This window comes from Felis catus, chromosome B3 (genome assembly GCF_018350175.1).
Source record: "Felis catus isolate Fca126 chromosome B3, F.catus_Fca126_mat1.0, whole genome shotgun sequence".
NCBI lineage: Eukaryota > Metazoa > Chordata > Mammalia > Carnivora > Felidae > Felis > Felis catus.
The window spans coordinates 137,246,934-137,255,873 of NC_058373.1; the positions used below are offsets into that span (position 1 = coordinate 137,246,934).

At 50.7% G+C, this 8,940-nt stretch overlaps 1 long non-coding RNA gene across 1 annotated transcript; it reads right to left on the reverse strand.

Annotated features, from left to right (window-relative positions):
• Nucleotides 1-2,706: 2,706 nt before the first annotated feature.
• Nucleotides 2,707-8,690, reverse strand: LOC123386360. The gene is made up of 4 exons (XR_006600148.1): nucleotides 8,212-8,690; nucleotides 7,158-7,698; nucleotides 3,506-3,706; nucleotides 2,707-2,919 (listed from the first exon to the last, which is right to left on the reverse strand). It is a non-coding gene; the product is annotated as an uncharacterized LOC123386360 (long non-coding RNA).
• Nucleotides 8,691-8,940: the final 250 nt, after the last annotated feature.

An 8,940-nucleotide genomic window follows, 5' to 3' on the forward strand; every position in this document is an offset into this window, starting at 1 on the left:
GAAGGATGGGGAAATGGGGGGGAGTGGAGGGAGGATGCCTACAGATTCCACGCATCTTGTTCTCCTCCCTCAAGCTTCTCGGACCTTCCCTCCCACCACGCAGCTATCCAGGCTGGCTTCAGAGTCAGCTCAACTCTTGGATTGACGCTTCAGAGTCACACAGCCTGGGCCACGTTACCCGACGTCACTGTCGCCGCCTCTGCACCTAACTGATGGGGGGGCATCTACTCTACGAGACCATCAGTGACTGCTATTGCCACCACTCTGACTCTTACTGCCACTTCCCCTACCCCCCGCAGGTCACAGGCTGGCTTCCCCGGCCACCCCACTGTCCACCAGAAGCCCGCTCTGACACCCAGGTGTGGGATGTTCCACAGCCCCCAGGGAGATGCACGAGGCTGTGGTTGAGCTGGCCGAGGAGGGCACTGCAGCAGCTACAGCCATGGGCACCGAGAGTCCCTCGTCCTCAGGGCGCCTGGGGGCTCAGTCGGTTGAGCATCCGACTCTTGATTTCGGCTCAGGTCATGATCCCAGGGCCGTGGTATCGAGCTCCGGGTCGGGCTGAGCGTGGAGCCTGCTTAGGATTCTCTCTCTCTCTCTCTCTCTCTCTCTCTCTCTCCCCCTGCTCCTCTCCCCTGCTCGCTCACTCTTTCAAAGGATTAATTAATTAAAAATAAAAGAGTCGCTTGTTCTCTGGAGGGAGGACCCGGTGGACCACGGTGGGTTCCAACAGGCCCTTCCTGGTGGCCATCAATCCCCCAGCCACCCAGAGCACGCTTCTTCCGGACAGAGTTGTCAACCCCAGTAAGCAATGCCATTGCAATTGCAATTTGCAAAGCAAAATGTCCTGGGACTTGCAAAGCAGGTACGCCGCACCCAGCCGTGACCCACAGCACACACTCTCCTCGCCCAGAGTGTATTACAGCCGCCTGTTCACACCCATGTGTTCCAAGACAAGGACCCAGCCAGCTGTTTTAGGAGTAACTGCACAGACTCATGGGTCCCAAAGCTAAAACCGCTCACGACTGGCCTCGTCCCTAAGCCCTACTGAGTTCTGGAGTGCGGAGTGATCCAGGGAGGCTGGCTAGTGCTCCGCGAACCTCCACGATCTGTGTGTGAAGCTCTGGGAAAATGTGGGAGCCAGAGATGTGATCGGCGCTGAGACCTCTGGCTTCAATACACTCCCTTCCTTGGAGCAAATACTTCCTTTGCACAATTCTACACTGCTCTCTGCCTCCACGGCGAGGAGGCGATAGAAGGAAGTGAGGTGAAAGGCGGCAGTAGACCGAGCAGGAGATGGGTGTGTGACGGAGGAAAAGGGACATTGTCAGACACACTTTGGAAATATCACTGATAGGACTGAGTGATCAATTACTCACGGAAGGGAGGGACGGTGAAATAGAGGTGACACTCTGGAACAGGACCTCAGCCCCAAAGAGGAATGGCATACGTGGGGTGCCAAAGCACTGAGGAACCTTGGAAACATTATGCTAAGTGAAAGACGCCAGACACAGAAGGTCACGAATTACGTAATTGCATTTGTACAAAACGTCCAGCCTAGGCAAGTGCATAGATACGGAGAGCAGATGAGTGGTTGCCAGGTGCTGGGGAGCTGGGGACGGGGGAGAAGGAGGAGCACTGCTTAACAGGTATGGGGTCTCTGTTGGGGGTGCTTGAAATAGTTTGCAACTAGACGGCAAAAGGTGGATGCACAGCATTGTGGATGGACCTGAGGCTGAATTGTATGCTTTACAATGGTTAATTTCATGTTATGTGAGTTTCACCTCCCCAGACACAGAGGAGGCTTGGAGACACGTTAACTAAAGGCTGTGTGAGATCTGAATTCAAACACATCAACTGTAAAAAAAAAAAAAAAAAAAAAAAAAAGAAGAAGAAAATATTGAGGAACCAGTTAGGGGAAACAATGGCTTGATGTGAAGGAAGTAAGCACCTTTTTTTTTTTTAAAGGTGTGATACACTGCTGTGGCTGTGATTTTTTTTTTTTTTTTAATCTCACAAGTGAAACGAAATGATGGATAGGATTTGCTTCGAAACAATCCAAGGGAGAAAAGGGATTGGGGGGTGAGGAAAAAATGATACTGGCTTCATATGCCTCGTAATTGAAGCTGCTACAGGTATGTGAGTTTCCTTATGTCGTTCTCTCGACCTTTTGTATTTGTTTGAATTCTTCCGCGACAAAAATCTGCAACAAAAGAATCCCTGAGGGCAGGACTGTGACTTATTCTTCAAAACGGAACGAATGAATGAATGAATGCGACGAACCTCATGCCAGACCCCTGCTGTATCTTCCCTTGAATGCACATCAAGAAGAATAATTGAAGACCCCAAGAAATCAATAAAAAGGGACTGTGTGGGTGTTTATGTCCAGGCAGTGGATGAGCACAGGAAAAGTAAAGGAATAATAAATCTGGGGGAGAATTAAGCCTGGCTCACACATCTTAACCCATGTAAACCCTGTCTCTGCACTCAGTGGGCGGGCTACCTTTATAAACCATCCCTGCCACCAAGGCAGCTCAGGAAGGACAAGGCATTTGAGTTGCAATAGTGTCATTAAATACGCTTTCTGCTGAGTATATATTGTTTCTGTTCGTGCTGCGTTAAAGTGGAACGTTCTATTGGCTTTCCTGGAGAACTGGTTATTACGATTAAAAAAAAAAAACAAAACCCAAAAACAACACTACAAAGTTCAGCTCCCTGCACTTTATAACCCAAGCTCCCCGCAGGCAGGAACTAAGACTCGGGCATCTGTGCTCCTGTGCTGGGCACAGTGTCTGGCAGGAAGGGAGGCCTCAAGTCTTCTGGGGGCCCTCCCCGTGCCGGGTCCTGGGCTGGGTCGGTGTGGTGCAAAATCACGTCGAATTCCTATTGCGCTGTGACGAGGAGATTCTTAATTCCACCCTGCAGAGAGCAGACAGAGGCCCCAAGGGGTAAAGTGACTTGACCAAGGTTGCTCTCTCCCACACAGAAGCAGAGCCTGAGCCCAGCCTGGGTTGCCAGGTTGTCTCCCGGCACCGTGAGGTGCTTCCTGCACCTGCTCTCCTCAGGAGCGTTCTGCTAGTCCAAGACCAGGGATGAGCAATGGGGCTCAGACAGGCTAAGTGAGTCACCCAGGGTCACACTCCAGGAGATGGTGGAACCAGGATTTGAAAAGGGTCACCTGGAGGAAGTGCTCTGAGCTGTTGGATGAGACCCAATCTCTGTGTGTGAGCGGGAAGCAGGAGGGTTGGGATGGAGGGGACAAAAGGGTCCCCCTCAAAGGTCAAGGGGGCCCCCTCCCAACCCACAGGAAGCGGCTGGAGAAGACTCAGCTGACTTGAGATCTGTGGCGCCTCCGGGACCCAGGGGTGAGCGTGGGGGGAGCAGGATCATTGCCTCAGGGGCAGATGTTTGCTTGGGTGTTCCTCTCATCTCCTCCTGACTCCACCCCCCCCACCCCCAGGCTCTGGGTTCAATTCCTGACTCCACCATTTACTAGCTCCTTGACCTTGGGCAAGTGGCTTAGAGCAGGAAGAATCTCAGGGCAGGAAGGTCCTTAATGTTCTGCAAAAGAGCCAAGAGGATTGTATGCCTCATTCCTCAATCACACCCCTTCATTCAGCAAGTTAATCCAGAGCGCCTCATGTCTGTACAGGGCTTTGTGGGTCTCGAGGGATCTTGCCTCCCAGGATCTCGCTTGACTTCTCACCTGGAGGAGGCAGACAAGACTGAGATTAAAATTCCCATTTTACAGATAAGACAGATTTTTTTAAATTTTTATTTACTTTGAAAGAGAGAGAGAGCAGGAGAAGGGAAGAGAGAGAGAGAGAGAGAGAGAGAGAGAGAGAGAGAATCCCAAGCAGGCTCTACACTGCCAGCACAGAGCCCAACGTGGTGCTTGAACTCACAAACCACGAGATCATGACCTGAGCTGAAATCTACAGTTGAACGCTTAATCAACTGAGCCACTTAGGGGCCCCAAGGCGTATTTTTTTTTTTTAAAGAAGAAAGGTTAAATCTGTAATCATCAAGACAGTCTAGTATTGGCATAAAAGCAGACACACAGCTCAATAGAATAGAATGGAGACCCAGAACTGGACCCACAAATGTATGGCCAACTCATCTTTGACAAAGCAGGAAAGAATATCCAATGGAAAAAAGACAGTCTCTTTCACAATTGGCGCTGGGAGAACTGGACAGCAACATGCGGAAGAATGAACCTGGACCACTTGGCTTACACCATTCACAAAAATAAACTCAAAATGGATGAAGGACCTAAATGTGAGACAAGAAACCATCAAAACCCTAGAGGAGAACACAGGCAGCCACCTCTTTGACCTTGGCCGCAGCAACTTCTTACTCGACACGTCTCTAAAGGCGAGGGAAATAAAAGCAAAAATGAACTATTGGGACCGCATCAAGATCAGCTTCTGCATGGCAACAGAAACCATCAACAAAACTAAAAAGCAACCGACAGAATGGGAGGAGATGTTTGCAAATGACATATCAGATAAAGGATTAGTATCCAAAATCTGTAAAGAACTGATCAAACTCAACACCCAAAAAACAAATAATCCAGTGAAGAAACGGGCAGAAGACATGAATAGACCCTTTTCCGAAGACATCCAGATGGCCAAAAGACACATGAAAAGATGCTCCGCATCACTCATCATCAGCGAAATACAAATCAAAACCACAATGAGATACCCCTCACACCTGTCAGAATGGCTAACATGAGCAACTCAGGCAACAACAGATGTTGGCGAGGATGCGGAGAAAGAGGAGCCCTTTTGCATTGTTGGTGGGAATGCAAGCTGGTGCAGCCGCTCTGGAAAACAGTGTGGAGGTTCCTCAAGAAATTAAAAATAGACCTACCCTACGACCCAGCAATCGCACTACTAAGGATTTATCCAAAGGATACAGGAGTGCTGGTTCATAGGGGCACATGTACCCCAGTGTTTATAGCAGTGCTATCGACAATAGCCAGATTAGCGGCTCCTGGGTGGCTCCATCGGTTAAGTGTCTGACTTGAGCTCAGGTCGTGATCTCACAGCTGATGAGTTCAAGTCCTGCGTTGGGTTCTGCGCTGACGGCTCAGAGCCTGGAGCCTGCTTCAGATTCTGTGTATGTGTGCCTCTTTTTCTCTCTGCCCCTTCCCTGCTCATGCTCTCTCTCTCTGTCTCTCAAAAATAAATAAACATTAAAAAAAATAGCCAAATTAGGGAGAGAGCCCAAATGTCCGTCAACTGATGAATGGATAAAGAAGATATGGTTTATACATACCACGGAATACTACTTGGCAAGGAGAAAGAGCGAAATCCTGCTATTTGCAACAACGTGGATGGAACTCGAGGGTATTATGCTGAGTGAAATAAGTCAGGCAGAGAAAAACAGATATCATCTGTTTTCACTCGTATGTGGAACTTGAGAAACTTAACAGAAGACCATGGGGGAGGGAGAGGAGAAAACATAGTTTCAAACAGAGAGGGAGGAAGGCAAACCATAAAAGACTCTTAAATACAGAGAACAAACTGAGGATTGATGGGGGGACGGGGGAGAGGGGAAAACGGGTGATGGGCACTGAGGAGCACAGTTGGGATGAGCACTGGGTTGTTGTATGTAAGCGATGAACCACGGGAATCTACGCCCGAAGCCAAGAGGACACATAACACTGTATGTTAGCCAACTTGACGATAAATTATATTTAAAAAAAAAAAGAAGAAGAAGAAGAAGAAAGGTTATTTTCCTGATCCAATAAAGCATTACTCAAACACACATCTGGGCATAGTTATCATACGTTATATGTAAGCGTGTTTACACACACACACACACACACCCACGCACACACACACACACCAGGCATGAAACCCCTAAGTATATGCCAGGCCCAGTGCATGTGTCATTTGCGTGGAATTCTCTTCACAGCCCGACAAGGTAGACATTATGTCCACTTCAGAGATGAGAAACTTGAAGAACTGTGGGAAGTTAGGCAACCCGCCTGGCATCTCAAAGCCAGGCAGGAGAGCCACACTGGCATTCCCAGCAGCGTGTATCACAGCGATGTCTTTTCTCTTAAAAATTAACCACTTCTGGGGCGCCTGGGCGGCTCAGTCGGTTGAGCGTCCAACTTCAGCTCAGGTCACGATCTCCCGGTTCTTGAGTTCGAGCCCCGCATTGGGCGCTGGGCTGACGGCTCGGAGCCTGGAGCCTGCTTCCGATTCTGGGTCTCCCTCTCTCTCTGCCCCTCCCCTATGTCTCTCTCTCTCTCTCAAAAATAAATAAACATTAAAAAATAAATAAAAATATTAACCACCTCTGAGAGAGGTCGAGGAGACCAGAGAGGCAACAGTATGCCAGCAGTAGGATTATACTAGCATGAAACTATTATGCTGCTGTATTAGACGTATCTGCATTTTACAAGCAAGGAGACAGCCGCTCAGGGCCACCAAGGGCTCTGCACCCCCAGCATCACATGGGTATTAAAGGACAGGCCAGGAGTGAGCTACGAAGCTGGGCTTGGCGTCCAGAGTGTGGATTCCCATTCACAAGGGCTTCCAGAAGGTGACCCCTGAGCCCATTCTTGGCTCTTTCCAAGAGCGAACCAGTATTTCTCTTCCCCTCAGCCGGGTGGATGCAACCCTTTGACCCACATGCCGTGAGCCCAAGGGACTTTCTTGTGGATGAGCACAGAGCTGTGCGGGTCCCCACGATGAAACAGAAGTCCCTCCACCCCTTCCTCCGTGCCCCCCAGATGGACCATGCCAGGAACGTCACCAGCTTCTTCATCATCCCCAACAGGGGCAGGCAGCATGGAAGGCAGTCTACAGGAGCCCCAAGGCTGGACCCTAGGATAAGGAGCCAGTCTCGGGAGCTCTGGTTAAAACCCAGCCCTGGCCTGTGAAGTCTCCAGACAAACATGTGACTGTCCCCAGAGAGAAGAAGTGGCAGCTACAAAGCAGCTTAAAATCACAGCACCCCGGTTCATAATTGTTTGAGCAGATTTTACAAAAGCTGTTCAAGACTCGTCCTTTAGACGATTTCTGCCAATAGACCCAATTTGTGCAACAAATCACTGCTATAACAAGATAATTAGTGACTTTTGTCGACTGAAGGCAAAAACGATCAATGTTATGGAAAATACAGAAAGCTTTGTGAGTTACCTGTGTCTTTATTTCCCATCTAAACGTTATTGGTGCCTCAACAGACACCCAGACATGAGCGACAGTAATTAAATTCGGTCACCTTCGGTGTTTTGCCGATTTGCGGTCACACGAAACTGCGGCTGTGGGTGGGATTTTCAATTCTACTGTTTTGAACGTATCCTTTTTCTGTTTACTTCTGCAGTTGGTTTTGGCTTGATTGAGAGCTTGTGAGTCTCCAGATACGTACGAAAACTGGCCGTCTTTTGTACGTTGCCCTCAGAGGGCCGGGCTAGGAGGCAGCCAGGGTCTCCCATCTGTCCCCTCTGGGTGGGGGGTACGGTATGCGAGGTATGATGTCAGGAAGAAAATGTAGACAAAGCCTGGACTCCTCATGCCAGACAGAGGGGGTTCCAGAGCAGAGAAGGGCCCTCCCAGCTGAATGGTTCATCCGTCATTCGTTCTCCAAGCTTCTATTGAGCACCCACTGTATGCTGGGCACCGGGCATGAGCTCGTACACTTACGTGGTCAGAAGCAGGTGCTCTGTCCCTGCAGGACACCCTGTGGAGAAGATGGGGTCTTTGATGCCAGAGGTCCCAGCGAGGAGGGGCCCTGACATCACCACTCACTGCTCGGGTGGCCGCCGTGAAGGGCCAAAGCCCCTCGGACAGTGACTCTGGGCATATAAGGAGAAATGTTGTGGGATGGGGCTGTTTTGTGGCTTATAGGGGCACCCACCTTGACCCCCATGCCCCTGGGCAAGTTCAGCCTTCCAGAGAAGAGTGAGTGGGAGGAAAACTCAGCCTCTCACCAACCGCTTCGCCTGAGCTCCTCCGTTGTGTGGACCAGGTTAGGCTACACCCAGACGTCAACAGTCCCCAGGGAGATGGCAGCCCGAAGGCCTGTCACGAGGGCTTCTCTCTGTACCCTTCCAAGGACCCACCAGAGCCTCAGCCAGGGTGGCTCAGTGGGGAGGAGCTGGGCTCACGGTCTCCCTGATTTCTACTTGCACTTTGTGGCGGGTTGGGAAATCTCGTCCCTCCGCTCACCTCTACAAACTGGAGGCCCTCTCACCTGCGAATGGGGTAATGTTGGTGCCCACCCCACAAGCATGAAGGTGAGGTGGGCCAGTGGAGGAAAGCACTGAGAACAGTCCCTGGGCCACGGAAGTGCTCTGGAAAAGGATTCTGTTAACGCTATCTGGAGTGAGCTGAACAATGGCCCCTGAGAAGACCCGTCCACGTCCTAACGCCCAGAACCCGTCAACATCCCTTATGCAGAAACGGGGTTTTCGTCGATGTCATCAAGGATCTTGAGATGATCATCCTGAACTTTTCAGGTGGACCCTGAATTCAATGACAAGTCTTTCTAGGAGACGGGAGGAGACACACACACAGAGGAGAAGGCCACGTGAAGTCCGAGGCAGAGACGGGAGGGTTGACCACCGGGGATGCTGACGGCCAGCGTTAGCCAGAGACAAGCACGGTTCTCCCCCTCGTGCTTCTGGCGGGCGTGTGGCCCCTGCTGACGTCGGGGTTTGAGCCTTCCGGGCCACGGAACTGCGAGAGAATACAATTCTTTTGTTCTAAGCCCCGCCCCTGTTTGTGGTCGTCTGTCCCAGCAGCCCTGAGAGAGTACACTCCCCGTGTAGGCACTCTGGGACTGACGCTGTAGCAGGGGATGTTTGTTGAATGAAGGCCCGTGTGGGGCTCCAGACGCAGCAGGGGTGACCTGAATCCCCACCCCTGGGGTCAACAGTGCTGTGTCCCTTGAGTTCCCCAGATGCAGGAGATCTGTTCGGAG